This window comes from Pleurodeles waltl, chromosome 9 (assembly GCF_031143425.1).
Source record: "Pleurodeles waltl isolate 20211129_DDA chromosome 9, aPleWal1.hap1.20221129, whole genome shotgun sequence".
Taxonomy (NCBI): domain Eukaryota; kingdom Metazoa; phylum Chordata; class Amphibia; order Caudata; family Salamandridae; genus Pleurodeles; species Pleurodeles waltl.
In genome coordinates this window covers 1124470557-1124487990 of record NC_090448.1, presented here as the reverse complement: position 1 = coordinate 1124487990, position 17434 = coordinate 1124470557, and the positions used below count along the sequence as shown (strand labels likewise).

The following is a 17434-nucleotide window of genomic DNA, read 5'->3' as shown; positions in this document are numbered from 1 at the left end:
ATGGGAGGGATCACCGCTATGGTCATTATTTGGCGGTCATTACCGCCGGCCTGGTGACGGTACTACCGCCATCGCCGGTACGGCGGTCACCTGATTGCCAATGTCATATTGACCACCATAATATCTTTGCAGGAGGGACATCTTAACTGCATTGAGGCGTCCCAGGCAGGATACTTGAAGGGGCTTTCAGCGGCACAGGTCCTCCGATGAGGATATCCGACGATCAACCAGTTAGTGCCCGACCAAGATGAGAGTGTGGGGGTAAGGCATAGGCTGCGGTATTGGATATATCCAATGGCACATTGGAATGAGGTGAGTGATTGAATTGATGGTAAGTCTGACTGGGGGATAGTTAGGTTTAAGGCCTGAGACTTGGCCACATTAATCTTAAAGCATGAGACTTTTTCAAAGGCTTGGAGTATGCAGGTTAGTACTAGTAGTGATCTGTTTGGCTGCATGAGTACTAACAGGAGGTCATCGGCAGATAGGGCAATCTTGTGGGGGGGTGCCCACCAAAGGGAAGTCCCACTATGTCCTCAGACTGCCGCATGGTTGCCGCCAGTGTCGGGACGCAGTTTCTGAGGGCTGGGACAAAGAGATTCACAGTGTTATGCCCTCCTCCCGTGTGTGTCCCATGCTCTGGTCTTTGCTGGGCCCCAATCCTCTGCGGGGTCCACAGCTCGGTAGCTGCAATATTCGGTGGGTGCCACATGGAGAGCGGGAGACCGTCCTGTCCCCCGCTTCAGTCCTTGCGGGCCCGGCAGCAGTCTTTTTGGACTGGTGGTGTCCTGCCGTGCCCAACTCTAGCAAGCCTCCAGGGACCAGCGCCCTCCACAATATGGCGCCATCCCACCTCCCAGCTCCTGTTTAGGTCGTGGGGCAGAGGAGAGCGGATACCGGAGCTCTCCAAGGACTCCCAGATGTTCGTCGGGCTCCTGAGAGGGCGATAGGTGCACTGACACCAGCTTTTCTGAAGCAATAGGGCCTCGGGGGTTCGGAGCTCGCCCGGAGTACGTCTCACTCCATGCTCTGTCAGGCCATGCCCCCCACACACAGGCATTTTGATGAAGTCAAGCAGCATTCAATTAAAGTACCCTCCTGATCTTCCTCTGTGGCTCAATGTCACTGGAGTTCTTTTGCCAACGTTTATCTGTTGACACACAACACAGCTGTGATACGACTCTTCAGTCACCAACCTAAATCGTGGGTTACACAAATGCTTCTTAAACAACCGCACCATGGCATCCCTCCCAATATGATTGGGTCCATGAAATTGTCTTGTTATTGTAGATAGCATTCTGTACGGTAACACTGGTCTGTCATCTAGAGAAACCCCTACATCATCCTCCCTCTTCACACATCCTGTTCTGATCCAGCGTTGCTGTTTTGCCTCTGTCACTTCTACTGCAACCTGTTCACTTCCTCCCTGGTATCAGTTGTTGATATCAAATGGTTAGTTGATCTTACCTTCAGACTCGTTCACATATCCAACATTGAATGTTTGTGAACCATATGCACAAAATCGGGCAACTTCATCAGCATAACAGCTGCCCATTGTTGCATAAGCATCATCACTGCGGTGAGCAGAACATTTTACCACCGCAATTTGTATGGGCCATACTGACTATATATGAATATGGTCACGCTCAGATGGTGAGAAACATAGCAAAATCTAGTAAGAGCTATCAATTTAGCCACTTGTGCAGAGAACACCCCTCAGAGCTTGGTGGCTTTGACTACTCCTGAGACAATGCAGACTGCTCTCAGATTTTCCCCATTGTCCCTCAGACAAGATCCATCCACAAACAGTATGTAATCAGATTCTACCAGCAGCTCATCCTGTATATCTGGTCTCAGGTTGTGCATAGTTCAGTGACATTGAGACAATCATGTTCAACCTCCCCATAAACACTTTCATTCTCTGGGATGGGTATAAGTGTAGCAGGGTTCAACGTAGCACGCCGTCTAATGGTAACATTGTCTGCAGCCAATATGGCCTACTCATATTTCATCAGACGGCTCTTGGAAAGGTGCTGTGTATGAGTATGTGTCAACAATATCTCCACTGAATGTGGGACGAGAACAGTTAAAAGATGTCCCATCACAATGCTCTCACAGTGTTCTATGCTGACACCCATGGCTGCCACTGCTTTAAGACAGCCAAGCAGACCTGCGGCCATAGGGTCAAGAGTAGCAGAAAAGTAGGAACAGGATGTCTCGCATTCCTAAGCACTGAAAGGGTGCAGCCCTCTCTCTCACTGCAGAAAAGTGTAAAAAACTTGTTTTAACCAGGCATTATCAGTGCCTGGCACGACAGAGACTTTCTCACAGCTTTAGGAAGGCAACCAAACAGTCATTATCCCATGGTATCCGATCAGACACATCCTTGTGTGTTAGCCTCTGTAACAGCTTGGCCACCAGGGAAAAGTTGGGTTTCCACTGTCAACAGTAGCCCACCATTCCCAAAAACATCCTGACTGCTTTCTGTATGGTGGGCAGATTCATTTTAAGATTCGCTGAGATTCTTTCCTGTGACACCTTTCTTGCACCTTTCTCAATGTGATGTCCGAGATACAGAACTTTTTTTTTTACAATACTGCAACTTACTTGGGGATACTTTATGCCCATTCTCAGCCAAGAGATTCAACAATGCAGTGGTGTCTCATTTGAAAGCTTCATGAGTATCAGACGCCACCAACAGGTCATCGATCTATTGGAATTGGACAGAGTTAGAAGGCATGATCAGAGTCTCAAGGTTCTTTTTGAAAATCTGGTTAACAATTGAGGGACTCTCATTGTACCCTTGTGGGATTCGGCGCCATGCCAAAACAAAGTTCTAGAACCAAAAAGCAAAGAGATACAGGCTGTCCTCGTGCAAGAGAAAAAGGCCTGCACAAATCAATAATAATGAACCACTCAGCCTCACATGGACTCTGAAGTAAAATCATAGCTGGATTTGCTACCACGGCACAACAGGGAACAATAATAGCATTGATGCTTCTACACTATGCTGTACTTGCTGGTAGGCCTCTCTAAGCCCATGAATGGGTGATTTACATGGACTCTGCATTATTTCCTCCAAAATGCCTTGTTGTATCATTGACTCAATCACAGGGATGATTCCAACAATTCTTTTGGGGGTCAGATTATACTGTGGGGCTCTTGGGTATTCAAAATTGAGCTTTAGTTTTGTGTGAACTGGTTCAACACCTTTTATGAGGCCAATCTCTTTTACTGAGAAATCCCAGACCTCAGGCTTCACTGTATCCTTAAGATCCTGTGGTAAATCCTTAGATGTCATTACAAGATATAACTCAGTCACTGGCCTTTGACTCATCATTTTAAAGTCTACATCCTCATCATGGGTCTTGAATTCGGCACCCTTTGGGGTGCAATATACAGTGTAATTTAACTTGCACAGTAAATCACATCCTAGGAAACTCACAGGACTAGAACCACAGACTAAAAACCAGTGATTTTCCTCAAATGATCCTATTTTAAGAGGTACTTATTTTGTTATGGGGTTTGTCATTTGCTTGTTTGCAACTCCTACAACCTGGAGTCTTTTTCCCGAGAGGGGTAGGTTTGGAACCTCCACTGTTCTAACAGTAGAGCGGGTGGCACCAGTCTCGATCAGGAGCAATATGAATGGCCATTCACCCCACCTTCTACAAGTGGACCACTCTGGTCTACCTTTAAGACTGCGCCAAGTATGCAATCTTCCTCCCTCTCAGACACCGTCATTGTGGCTGGTCAGAGTTGTAGCCCTCAAAGGCATCAAACACAGGAAACTGCTAGAAAGAATTCTGATTTGGGGAAAAAATTTGGTTTAAACTTGGGAATTGATATGAATTAAACCAGAACTATTTGCATTTTGTTGTGGCATTGTTGTGGCGTTGTGGCTTGTGAAAGTTGCATCACTGGAGCTTGGGATGCATTAGCGTTTTGCATTTTCTGTCTCGACATATTCGGTGATTTGACAAAGTTATTGCTCTGGGGCTGTACAAACCCTGAATTCTGAACATGATACTCATTCATCACTCTGTTTGGATTAAGACAACATTCCTGCTTCCAATGGCCCTGGTTATTGCAATAATGACAAGAATTTGACCTTTTCAAAGTATTCACATCAATTCCAGTACTCAGATCAATTGGAGGACACACATCCTCTATCTTGTTGCAGGAATCCATTTCCACCTTGCATCATAGGAGTTCCCTGCTGATACACTCTCTACCTAGGACCAACATTCCCTACAAAAGGTTGACTCTGACTTCCCCTTTGTGCTGTCTGATTCACAATTGCGGAGAGACAACATAAGAAATATTTATCTGTGTCAAGACCAAAGGAGTTTCTCCCATTCTTTGGGCTTCCGGAGTATTAATTAATATCCCTCGTCCAGTAGAGACTGTCAAAGCATGTGTTGACTCGGATATACACAAAGGGACTGTTGGAACAAAAGTGACTGGAACAGTGATTGCATCTAGGATATTTAGAACAACAGAGTTCACATGGGCATTAATCCCTGAACTCTCTCCCATCAAGTTCTAATTCACATTCAATGGTGAAGCTGATAGTCCTTCATTTATACTAGTAGCTACATCATCAATTCCCTCAGTTTAGGCAATATTATATGGAGGTTGACATGCTGATAGCAACACATCTATAATATCATAATTAGAATCACTATCACTGTCTTTGCTTGAACTGTTAGGGGTTCCTGTCTTTCCCTCTTTTTTCTTTCCCCCTCTTTTCCTCAGACTCTTCATTCATTAATGCAGGGTACAACCTGGCTCCCTCTATAATGTCTGTACTCCACCGCTTCAGCTCTGCATCTCATCTAGCATCAGGACAGTTAGGCACTGCTCTTCAAACTCTTCCCTGATATTTTTCCCTTTCCCTAAGATAAGCTGTGTGTTCCCAAGCATTAAGTGCTTCAAACTGTGCAGGTCTAGGAGGCACTTTCACTTTCTACAATACTATTTTCAGATTCTCAATGATTCTCAAATTAAATATGATATTGCGTGGAAACATCAATTTGCCTTCTTTCTCAGTGATCATATACCATAGACTCAGCCAAACAAATGTGTGAAGTCCTATGTTTATAGCCATATAATGACCTTGCGTATCTTCAGGTGGTGCCTCTTCTCCCTGTCTAACAGGTATTCTCACATCTCCCCTCATCAAATACCGCCTTAGAAAATTTCATTTTCCAACAACAATATAATTAATAACAAATAGAATTTCAAATTCAATAAGGGAGTAATTTCTTTACACCCACAATTCTCTTTTGATATTAACAACCAATAGTAGTGTGGCACTCTATGATGTAGCCAACCAGTAACAGCTCAGCACCAACGCTAACAGCCCGATTTCAGCGTGACATACTGTGGCATCTATCTCACTCCTCACAGCTGCTCACCCTCCACAGTTCTTTGTGAACTTTGCAATACAAGTACAAACAATGCAAAGCAATTTCAACAACTTTGTCTGCTCAACTAAAGAATCAATAGTATTCAATCACACAAGAAATGGTCCGAAGAGATACTTTCCAGCCTCTCTGACTCACACTTGGCTGAAACCTCGACCAGCGGGGAATCAATCAGATTAGTGCAGCTTCACTTCTGCAAAAAAAAGTATCCACTACACAAACCACACCTTATGCTCACACAAATGTATTCGTCCCTATCTCAGTTGTGTAGTCATTGGAGCCCCATGACTAACACCACCAAATTTAGCGGACAATTACAACACAGTTTCGTCTACACTGATAACTTATTACTATCCCAGGATCTTAGGCTATGTCAAGTCTGATAACCACTTTAGCTTAGCACCAAGCACTTCCACTTCCACACAACAACTTAAAACATCACTGTATCATTGTACACAACCTCAGCAAAACACCACAAGCTAGACATAAGCAAATGCAATGCACGACCCTATTGATACTCACTCTTAATTCCAAAATCTGGAATACCTCTGCTCCTCCGAATTGGGAAATGGGCTTTGGGATCGGGACTGAGCTTGCGCAAACTGGGCTCTTACATAGATACAGTCACTTTCATGATCTCAAGAACAGAACCATCTGACAAGCTACCATCTGAGAGCACACAAGAGCTTGAATTTACACTCTCATCCAATTTACCTTTTTAAGTTGATGAAAAACACATGAAAGTTACACTAGCAAACAATTTAATTTACATTGAAGTCCATTTGGCCCCACATTAAGGACCAGGAATCAGAAGTTTTGATTAGGCTGATTTATTCCAAGTCAATATTCAATTGAATGTATGTGCATGTCTTTAGAATATTAAAAAGACGAAATATTGCAGCTGGCAAGATTAGATATCACAATTGATTCAGCCTCAATAGATTAAGATACAGAGCAATGACAATCACAACAATACAGAAGCTATCAATTAGAAACAGATGTTACATAAAGGGACTTTTGTTTTTCTTCATGAACATGAAATAATTCTAAAGACATATAATCACTGTTCTAAATAAGAAATTAGGGTGGTTCAAAAATAAATCTTAAGGATGGTTGGAATAAAATTAAAGGCAATTCAGAGAGTTGCTTGGGGCAAATTGAGAATGAGAGACGGTCTCAGCATAGTGAAGACTTCTGTTGAGGTCTTCATAAAGGAATAAGAAGTGTTTAGCGTAAAGCCTCACACTTGCAAGAAGAAAGGTCGCAGAGAGGCCTGTATCTCTCGAAAGTTTAAAGGCATCTGCTGTAACTTCTAACAATGCAAGCGTTGATTAAAATGAGCAGAACCTTCAATATCAATGTTATCGCTCCTTTTCCTCCAATGACCAATGGTTGTCTCGTAAATTGTAAAATTGCCCAGGATTCTCATTCCATAGAACTCAAACAATCTTGTTGACCTTGAGCGTCCTAGTTCGCAATGAATAGGAGACTTTAACTGCTCATTAAATCTTCATATTGGTGCCAAAATATTTCTCTTCTCAGGCATTATTATCAGTGAAATTAATACATGTTATACTCCTTTCCTCTAGCTACCGAAGTCTAGAAGTGCACCTGCAAAGGAAGACCAGGCTAACCAAACAAAGAATGGATTTCAGAATTGAAGCCTTTAGTCGGTAAGTTAGCCTCGCTTTAACTAAATATTTAATCTGCATTTCAAATACATGATTATACATTTACACTTTCAACTTTTCATAATATGAGTACGTAAAGAAAAGAAACGCTACTTCAACTAATACAACTTTAAGTGAAAATATAAAAAGTGAATAGTGAATACAAGTAAGAATTTTAAATAAAAAGTTGTCTGGACGTTTATGAAACTTCAGTCTTTCAGCAATTACCTTACATTAGTTCATCAAAATGTGCACACATGTTAATAATATTAAAACACAGTGAATTGAAGGTGAAATACAAAAGCGTATTGGCACAATGGTTGACGTGTAAAGGATGGAGTTTAAATTGTGCTACTCTAGAGGTTTGCATCAGACTGACTCAGGGAGTTTCATAAGCACTCGTTCCCTATCTCATACATCTAAAGAAACAGGAGAGTAACTGTAACATGTACATAAAGTGTACATCCAGGCCTTTGGATGTTTTTAGAATAGCAGGAAGGAGGGCTGAGACTGCAGGTGAGAGATAGGCAGTTCCACAGACTAGCAGCTCAAACTGAGACGGGTCTGTCTCCTGAGTGCGTCGTAGGTACAACTGAATGACGCAGGAGGCACTTTTTTGCAGATCTGAGAGAACCAATAAGGATATATAATGTAGATTTTCCTAGTAATTTATGACGGAAAGTCTTAATTTTATTAAAGACACGGAGGCGAGTATTATGTTTCTCTTACTTGCTTTATTTTAAATAGCAGCAGTTAAGAAACAAACTACATTTCCCATGAGGCTAAGGGAAAACAGAAGCCAATGGGAAAAACGAACGCATCAACATGAAAACCAATGAGGACCGAGAATGTACTATAAGCACTATACTTGACTGCGACCAGCCCTCTTTCTTGATGCGAGAAGGCTAGTCTGTGTGAGAGAATAAAGGAATAATAGAAACAACAATGGCGACTGCCAATATTAAAGAACAGAGTTCTTGGCAAAAGTTCATCCATGACTTGAGAAAAGGAAGAATCCAGGAAGGTGAATGCAGCTTATGTTGAGTTTGAGGATGATAGATGGTCGAACTTAGCGAAGTCGGAGGCGTCGCCTGACGATCAGGATGAGTTCTGAGGTTGAGTAGTAGATGCTATGGGAGGGAAAAGAATCGACAAACAATGGTTAGGGTATCTGCGGTGGGATAATACTCGCCTCCGTGTCTTTAATAAAATTAAGACTTTACGTCATAAATTACTAGGAAAATCTACATTTTATGGCAAGACCGGAGGCTGCTATTATGCTTTTTTAAAGCATGTTAATTATTACGGAACTTGCTGTATGAACTGGTTTGCAGTAAAAAGTTCTAAAAACATAGTCGTTAGACCAGTCAGCCGATTTCAGAATGTCCTCCAGTCTGGAACCTACCCAAAAGGCTTTGGAAGCCATAGCTCCTCTAGAAGAATGGGCACCAAATATTGACGTATCTATGCCTGCTAAGGCCATTACCCAACGGACCCATCTGGCTAGAGTAGCAGATGTGACGGGTTTGTGAGGTTTGCGAAAAGAGATGAGGAGTTGAGACGACGAGGACGTTCTGAGATTGGCTGTGCGGTCTTCGTAGACTTTGAGACATTGACCTACACATAGCTTAGGTTGATTAGGAAAATACGGGTAAAATACTGAACCTATATTAGTTTTAGTACGTCTATTGATGAAAAACAAAACACCTGTAGGAGAAAATTGGCGCGATGAAATATCTAGCGCTCTGACATCTGATAAACGTTTAATAGACACAAGGCATAGGGGGTCATTCTGACCTTGGCGGTCCATGACCGCCATGGCGAAGGGCGGCGGAAGCACCGCCAACAGGCTGGCGGTGCTTCCTGGGCGATTCTGACCGCGGCGGTAAAGCCGCGGTCAGAAAAGGGGAGCCGGCGGTTTCCTGCCGGTTTCCCGCTGGCCGAGGGAATCCGCCATGGCGGCGCTGCTTGCAGCACCGCCATGGGGATTCCGACCGCTTTCCCGCCAGCCTGTTTCTGGCGGTGTCCACCGCCAGAACCAGGATGGTGGGAACGGGTGCCGTGGGGCCCCTGGGGGCCCCTGCACTGCCCATGCCACTGGCATGGGCAGTGCAGGGGCCCCCTAACAGGGCCCCATAAAGATTTTCACTGTCTGCTGCGCAGACAGTGAAAATCACAACGGGTACCACTGCACCCGTCGCACCCCTTCAACTCCGCCGGCTCCATTCCGAGCCGGCTTCATTGTTGAAGGGGCTGTCCCGCTGGGCCGGCCGGCGGTCTTCTGGCGGTCGCCCGCCGGCCCAGCGGGAAAGCCGGAATGGCCGCTGCGGTCTTTTGACCGCAGAGCAGTCTTTCGCCGGGAACCGCTTGGCGTGCGGTGACCGCCGACCGCCGCGGTCAGAATGACCGCCATAGTAACATCGTGAGTTTGGCTGAAAGCATTTTTAGGGATAAGTCTGTATTGTCCTGCCAGGAAATAAACAAATTTAAGACGACATTAACATCCCATAGTTTTGAGTATTTGGGTAGAGGAGGGAAAGAAAACTTTACTCCCTTTAATAGGCGACAGATCAAAGGGTGTTCTCCAATAGGTTTTCCGTTGATGTGGACGCGTTGTAGAGAAATAGATGATCTATATAGGTTGACTGTCCTATAGGACTTACCTGCACTGGCCTGGGCAGCGAGGAAGTTGATAATGTAATTTATATCGGCTGAAAGGGGATCGATGTCCCTTCCCATACACCAGCTTGACCAAAGAGACCATGCGGCTTTGTATGCCTTCCTTGTACCAGGAGCCCAGGCTTTGTTAATGAAGTCCAAAGCTTCTGTCGAAATAGGGATGGGAGGTTGGGGATACCTGAAACCTTCCAAGCCAAGAGAGAGAGGGTATTGTTGAGAATGAGAGGGTGGAGAGAGCCCATAGAGTTGTGAAGTAGTGAGGGGAAAGACGGGAGCAGAACTGGGAAGTCGGTAGTCAGTTCGAGGAGGGGGGGAACCACACTTGAGCTTGCCAAAAGGGAACTACCAAAATTAAGGAAGCTTTTTGGCGTCTGACTTGGGCAAGGACTCTGGTAATCATTATGAAAGGTGGAAAGGCATAGCTGAGCGAGGATGACCAGTCTTGAAGGAACGCGTCGGAAGCCAGAGCTGAACGATCCGGACGCCAGCTGAAAAACAGAGGAAGTTGGGAATTTAGACGGGACGCAAATAGGTCTATTTTAAAGGGACCCCATTTGTGAAGGAGCGTTTGGAAAACTGAAGGGTGGAGCTTCCAGTCGCTGGAGTCTCTGAGAAAACGAGAATGCCAATCCGCAACATCGTTGAGGGAACCGGGAAGGTACTCTGCCGACAGGGATATTTCATTGCGAAGACAATACTCCCAAAGGCTTTTTGCCAGATCTGCTAGCGGTTTTGACCTGGTACCACCTAAATGGTTTATGTAGCGGACAGCTGACACATTGTCCATGCGGAGGAGGATAGTACACTGAACCCTGTTTTTTGCAAGGCTTTTGATTGCAAAGGAGCCCGCAAGCATCTCTAAATAATTGATATGCAATTTGGACTCCTTTGAAGACCAGAAACCTCCAGTCGAGATTGCGCCACATCGGGCGCCCCAGCCCGTCAGACTTGCATCTGATTCTAACACAAGATCTGGGGCTGACTGAAAGATAGTTCTGCCATTCCAGGCATCTGAATGGTCTATCCACCATTGGAGTTCTGAGCGAGACTCCTGGTCCAGACTCATGGTTTGTGAATAAGAAAGTCCTCTTCTGAGGTGTCGAATTTTGAGCCTTTGAAGAGCCCGGTAATGAAGGGGACCGGGAAAGATGGCTTGAATTGAAGAGGCGAGGAGACCCACAACTCTGGCCAAGGATCTGAGGGAGATTTGGGAGCTTTGAAGAAGTTTGAGAATCTCTAATTTGGTGGCTCTTACTTTTTCTTGGGGAAGCTGAAGAATGGCGGATGAGGAGTCGATTATGAACCCTAAAAATTCTATCCTTTTTGAAGGAGTAGTGATAGATTTTTCTTTGTTGATGAGAAAACCAAGTTGGGATAGGAGAGAGCAGGTGATTTGGAGGTGACGTTGGAGTGAGAGGCAGTCCTGATGCATTAAGAGCATGTCGTCTAGGTAGATGAGTAATCTGATTCCCAGAGACCTGAGATGAGCCGTAACCGGTTTCATTATCTTTGTGAAGCACCAGGGTGCTGACGAGAGGCCAAACGGAAGGGAGGAGAATTGGTAAGTTTGTCCCTGCCATTGGAATTGGAGGAATTTTCTGTGAGTTACGTGGATAGGGACGGATAAGTATGCGTCCTGAAGGTCGAGTCGAACCATATAATCGTGAGGGAGGAGAATATCTCTTAAATGGACGATGGTTTCCATTTTGAAGTGTCTGTATACGACAAAACGATTGACATTTCTTAAGTTGATGACTGGTCTTAATTTCTTGTTCTTCTTTTGGACTAGAAAGAGGGTACTGAGAAAACCGGAGGGGTCCGGATGAGCTATCTGGATGGCTTGTTTGGAAAGAAGAGACTGAATCTCTTCTGAGATGAGGGATATCATTTCTGACGAGAAAAAGAGGGGGGGAGGAAGGGACTCTTGATGGGGAACTGAATAGAGTTCTATCGTGTAACCCTGAATTGTGTTGAGTACCCATGGGTCGAGAGTAATACTTTTCCATTTTGCTATAAACAGACTAAGCCGACCCCCGACAGGAGGAAGGCCAGAATTGTGGCTTACCTTGTTGATAGTTGTATCTGGAACCACGTTGCCCACGACCGCGGGCGCCTCTACCGCGTTGGGGGTAGAACTGGGGTTTGTAGGATTGTGTGTCATAATTGGAATTGAAGGAGCCTCTAGATCCTTGTGATCGGAAGGATTGGCCGGTAAAGCGGCTCCTGCCTGTACCGGCCTTTCCAAAAACCAGTTGGTGAAATACTTTTTTGATTGATTGTTGCGCTTTATCTATGGAGGCGAAAGTGGAGACAAATTTTCCTAGATCTTTTATGAACGAATCTCCGAAGAGGAGTCCGTCTGCCTTGATGCCAGGATCGATGAAAGCGAAGTTGGCCAATTTAGGATCTAATTTAAGTAAAAGACCTTTTCGTCTCTCGTGAATGATGGCCGAATTGGCGTTGCTGAGGAGGCAAAAGGCTCTTTGGATCCACAAAGATAATTCTGAAGGATCAATGTCCGTATTTTCGGTTTTGGCTGATTCTGCCATACCAAAGATTCTGGCCAATGGACCCACCAGATCTAAGAGTTTGTCCTGGCAGTTGCACCAGGCTTTGTCGACGCCCTTGCGGGGGTCCTTGCCGAATTTCGAGACGAAAGTGAGAAGGGATTGATCTATAGTGGGGGTGGATGTAATATTAGAGGAAAGGGAAGGTCTGGGGCACTCAGATCTTAATTTGGCTCTTGTGGGTTTGTCTAAGGGGAGCCTTAGTCTGGAGGAGATGTAATCACCTACATGGGAGGAAGGTAACCACTCAGTGGAATTAGGGTGATGAAGGAAGGAAGGATTAAACATGGGATTGCCCTCAGGATCTAGGATTTGTTTGGCTGTGAACGGGTTAGTGGATACCTCCAGCTTCGTTTTCTTGTGGGGAGGGGAGGACTGGGATTGGGAGCCCCAGGTATCTGTATCATCATCCAAATCATCTAGGTCACCCATATCATCATCTGTATGGGCAATGTGGGAAACAATAATCTGTTTTGGCGCAGTCGTAAGATGTTTGGTCTTTTCGGAACATTTTAGTTTAAGTTTCCCCTCCTTAGAAGGAGGCCTTGGAGGAGACTTGTCCTCAATCTGGGGTGAAGAGGTTTCACCAGTCAAATCAGCGCCATCATGGGGGACTGTATTATGGGCTTTTTGGGCAGATAAATCCTTAATTTTTATTTTTCTGCATTCCCCCGCAGAATGGGCCAGTAAGGATTTAGAAACCATATCCTGTATAGAGGATTCAAGGTTTTTTGTGATTTTGCCCATGGAGTTAGAAATGGCTTTTGCCACAGACTCATTAATAAAATTATCCAGGTCTTGGTCAAATACTTCATTATCGATATTTTGTTGTTGGGGCATATTGTTTTTAGACCTGTTTTGGAGAAGGGGAAGGAAGGGTTAATAGTTCAAAGGGAAACCAGGGAAAACGAAAGTACACGCCCCAGGGAGGCGTCGCCGGGGCAAAAGTAGGCGGGGAAGAGGTGTGGTGGAAACCGGAGAGTTGAGGCAGCTGATTCCGGACGAAGCGGCTGGAGAAAAATGCAGCCGGAGCGAGGAAACGGGTGCGCTGAGGTAAACGGTCAGCGTGAGGGAGAGGACGACAGTTGGAACGCTCGCGCGCTACCAACCGGGACGGGGGGAGCTGTCGGAAAAACAAAGATGAAGGGGCATTGAAAAGCGCTAGTAGACGGCCGCACGATAGCGGAGCGGTGCGCTAGGTATATAATAAACAAATAATGTTACAACACTAAAATATACGTAATATGAATGAAGAGAAGTAATGAGGCACTTATCTTGACTGCGAGCAGCAAGAAAGGGGGCTGGTCGCAGTCAAGTATAGTGCTTATAGTACATTCTCGGTCCTCATTGGTTTTCATGTTGATACATTCGTTTTTCTCATTGGCTTCTGTTTTCCCTTAGCCTCATGGGAAATGTAGTTTGTTTCTTGACTGCTGCTATTTAACATAAAGCAAGTAAGAGAAGTATAATAGGAGCCTCCGGTCTTGCCATAAAATTGGAATCTCGGCGCCCAGAAAGGCAGATTTCATGTGTACTACTTTATAGGAAGACAAGTATATAGCTATCTCAGCACTGGCACCGCCTATTTCCTGACGAATGGGGCATGATTGATTTCATAGTTCATTTGGGTTGGTCAGTGCTTAATTTGTAAATAAAAAGGTGCCGGTGCCCAAAGCCCTCCTCTTAAACATGCGGCTGCTGCAATTATATGTGCGAACACGGAATACTGAGGCAGAGTAATCCTGAAGCCATCTCCGGCCTCTTCAATCCCTACAAAGCCACTCCCTGCCCCTTCAGCTCACTGTAGCAGCTTTCTACTTTCTCCCTTTGTGACGCTTTTTCGTTTTTCCCTTCCTTCGTCTTTCCCATATGTCTTTTGCTCTCAGCAAATGCTTGAGGCAGAACAATAAGCCCCGGCCCTCAAAAATAACTAACAACAAGCACAAATTAAGCACTGGAGTTGGTTTGGCTACTTGTATGCATTATTGCTCTCTTTTTCCTCGTTCTCCATTTTCTCTGCCTATCTTCTCATTATCTTTCTTCCACCCTCTTATTGACCCTCTCACTAACTAGTTCACTGCAGCAAAGGGTGGTTTTATAGGCAGCTTCACACCCTCATGTGCACTTATCCCAGGCCTAAACGGTTTCCTTAGGGAAGTAAGTGCATTTCTTTTGAAATCCAAAAACTGTGACATTGTTAACAATGTAAAGATGAAAGATGGCATCTTCAAGACCTGGGTTGACTTCCTAAGACTTTCAGTTTTGATTGTGGTTAACAGTTAGACTTGAACCCCAAAAGCAATGTTGTCTGGACACAGAAGGGCAGGGAGAGAAGCACCGATGCAAAAGGGGGGAAGGGTAGGGGCTAGGTCAGAGCTGTAACTGGGAAAGGTTTGATTCAAAAAGTAATTTCGCCACCTGTGATTTGTGAGTAAAAGAAGGTTATTGGAAAATAACATTTTTCTTTCTGGTCTCTCCCGCCATAGATTTGAAATGGTACCCTGCCAAGACTTTCTGTGGTGCTTGTTTTGGACAGCACAGGTCTTCGAGCTTTGACTCATCAGCATCACCTCACAATTGACTTGGGGCTTGAAAGCATGACAGAGTTTCTATTGCAAGGGGCGAACCTTACCAAGACTTGCTCAAAATGCTATAACTGCAAAGCCAGCTTAAAAGACATGGAAGATATTAAGCAGTGATCGCTCGATGGCGACCCCAAGCTCACCTGGATTTTTAAATGAACGTAAATCGTAAGAGGGAAATACTTTAGATAACCTTTTCTTGTAATAAAAAGAATATATTCTCTGAGTGTCTTTAATATGACTTACTGATCTAGCTCATGTCAAAGGAAAGTATTGTAAAGAATGGGTCAGAACCAACTATTTGGTCAAGCACCATAATTATGAGGTATAACCCTATGGATACCGTAATCAGTATAGCGATTAATGTAATATAGTGTCCTAAGCATTGTTTAAAAAAATATCACCCCATTGGAGTTAATGGTAGTAAATCTACACCCCAAAAGGATGATATTTTTGTATATGATATTGAGGATACACAATATTGATTCTAGACAATATTTCTGACTTTGACAGCTCTGTGAAGTACAAGGGAAGCCTGTTAACAACACAGGGGTTCATCGCGTCAAGGCGAGGTGGGAGCACTGGCTGAAGGAAAGCTTAGTGGTGCACCCCTTGGGACCACGCACAATGCCTGATATATGTACATCAATAACTAAAGTGACTTGGCATTGTGCAGGGATGTGCCCTTGATCTGGCCATAATTTCCTACATTCAGCGTAAGGACACTGGCTGAGGATTTCATTTGAAAATTGCCCTTTGTGCAACAAATGTGGGATTATCAAGACCTCCAGTTCTATGCCTTTAATAAGCTGTATATAACATGCTATATGGCATAGTTTGCAAAGATGTATAATGAATGGTGGGTGTCATTTTGATTCACAAACAACATCACACCACTTATTACCCTTAGAATCTGCTAACAGTTCAGAGACTGTAACAAACTCTGCAAACATATGTTTCTTAGTGGCCCACACATGTAGTTAGTCCTTAGTCCCACCTACAGGCATTGGGACCCATTCACAAACTGCATTTTTTAGTACATAAAGTAGTATTATGGCATTACAGTATTACTACTCACATATCACATAATACAATTCATAACCTAAGGGCAGAGACCCCCACCTCTTTTACCTTTTCTCTGTGAAGATCTCCACATGCGGAAATATCCATTTCAGTAGTATATGTGAGAGTGGAAAATGGGGAATGCTTACTCCTAAATGGGAGGGGGTTTAAGGAAATTGAAGAAGGGATTTAGGAAGGGCAGGGCACAAAAGAATAAGACCATTGCTATTCACAACAAGTCTAAACTTACTACAGCCCTAAAGGTGTCAGAACAGTTGCAAATTGACTCCAGCCCAGCCATGGAATATGCCAGGCACCACACATGAACACTCACAGGCACTGCAATACTCTCCCACATAAAACAATAGAGGCAAGGAATTGAAATAGCACTACATAGAAACTATTGTTACATTTAATAAATTATACATATTTAATTTAATGGTAAAACCTATAATTGTGTAATTATTAAATCATTTTCTTTTAAAAGGCAACAATAAACTTAATTAAAAAATTAATTAAACTTTCAAAGTTTGTTAAAAATCTAAATTAAGCACATACTTTTCACAAAACATAACAAAATATGCTACATTTTAAATAAAACATGTTGGTGAGGATGGAATTTGTGTAATTATTGTTCAAAAAATAATTATAAATTAATTAATATGTTTAAATTAATTATTTAATAGACATTTAATTTGATGATTTAAAGATCAGTTAGTGTACTATAACATTTTAATTTCTTAGCTCTATGTTAATAATAAACATCTTAAATTAATTTACATTTATATCAATAATTAATAATATTTTAGAACAATACTTTTTAAAGAATACACTTTTTTCATAGGGAGATCTCTGCCATGTTGGTGGTGATCTCCACCTATAGGTACAGACTTATTAGTAGTAACTTTACACTTGTAAATCCTAATGTAGGAGGCGCCAATCCCTGATTTAAGGGGGTGAAGACCCAAAGGTTTACACCTAGGTGTAATTCTCTAATCGGAAATGGTGACTAGCAAAAAGTGTAGAGTAACACCTAGGAGTAGTAGTAAATATACATGTGTGAACATACATAAGTACATTTACATTTTTTAATATGCCTCAATTACTTATCCCTTTCAAGTCAACATCGAAATGTACCTGACCTTTAACAACACTTACTGACTTGAGCTATAGGAGACCAAGTTCATCATGATTCAAAATGTAAATGTAGCGCCTTTGATGGAGAGTTTTTTCAATGCTCACAGTTTAGTCAGAGCTCAGTTAGATGTAGCATTTTGCCTAAAATTACACACTGTGATCAAGTGAAGAAAGCCAGATTATGGCCAACCTCAATAGTCCTCTCTCGGCAACACAGGCACTGGACCACAAGTATTGTCTGGGTTAATTTATAGAAACATGCTATAACATTAACTGAACATGTTGTCATTATAGTGATGAAGCAGAAA

At 43.5% G+C, this 17434-nt stretch overlaps 1 long non-coding RNA gene across 1 annotated transcript in view; it reads left to right on the top strand.

Moving 5' to 3' along the window:
• Nucleotides 1–16422, top strand: part of LOC138258790 (uncharacterized) — a 53414-nt gene extending 36992 nt beyond the window's left edge. Inside the window, exons 3-4 of the long non-coding RNA XR_011198571.1 lie at nt 7019–7102; nt 14832–16422. This is a non-coding gene — a long non-coding RNA (uncharacterized lncRNA). The remainder of the gene's footprint in view (nt 1–7018; nt 7103–14831) is intronic.
• The last annotated feature ends 1012 nt before the right edge of the window (nt 16423–17434 follow it).